We start from the raw sequence: 584 nt of genomic DNA, 5'->3' as shown, positions 1-584 counted from the left end.
ATGTTTGCCATACTTATTCAGAGTTGGTCTAAGTGTTCGGAATGGACTGGAACGATCCAGTAATTTCAATACGAGAGGGCCTGAATAGCCCAATGCATTTCAAGATGAATAAGAATCATTGACTCTTTGGGTGTAAGCCAAGAGATTTAACTTGGTGATGGAGGCATCTGATCTGATGAGGACAAAGTTCTGTCTAACAATGTTTTGGCGTCTAACAATGCTGTTTGCTGGTTTTCCTGTTTCCCATGACTATTTTATATTTACCTATTTAAGAATACGGTAATTTCCCTTTTCCCCTCAGCCTTATAATACAGCATAAAAATGATTTTTACAGGGAACACTCAAACCGTAGGCACGTACAAATTACACTATAAAAGTGCAATATCGTCTGGCAGATATATCTGGCTATTTGAAAGGTAGTTTTAAAGGTGAAAGACCTCTTCGGAGAAACCGCTGGAAGCCCACAGACAGAAGCAACTTTGCAGAGCCTGACTTCTAACCAGCGTAGGCAGACGCGTCACTTCTCAAGGACTTCCCCTGAGGGCTATCCCTAGCAGGCGCTACCTGCCGCCGGTACACCCCAG

The sequence above is a fragment of the Pygoscelis adeliae genome, unplaced genomic scaffold (assembly GCF_000699105.1).
Source record: "Pygoscelis adeliae isolate BGI_AS28 unplaced genomic scaffold, ASM69910v1 Scaffold98, whole genome shotgun sequence".
Classification (NCBI taxonomy): Eukaryota; Metazoa; Chordata; class Aves; order Sphenisciformes; family Spheniscidae; genus Pygoscelis; species Pygoscelis adeliae.
This window is presented reverse-complemented; position numbering follows the sequence as displayed.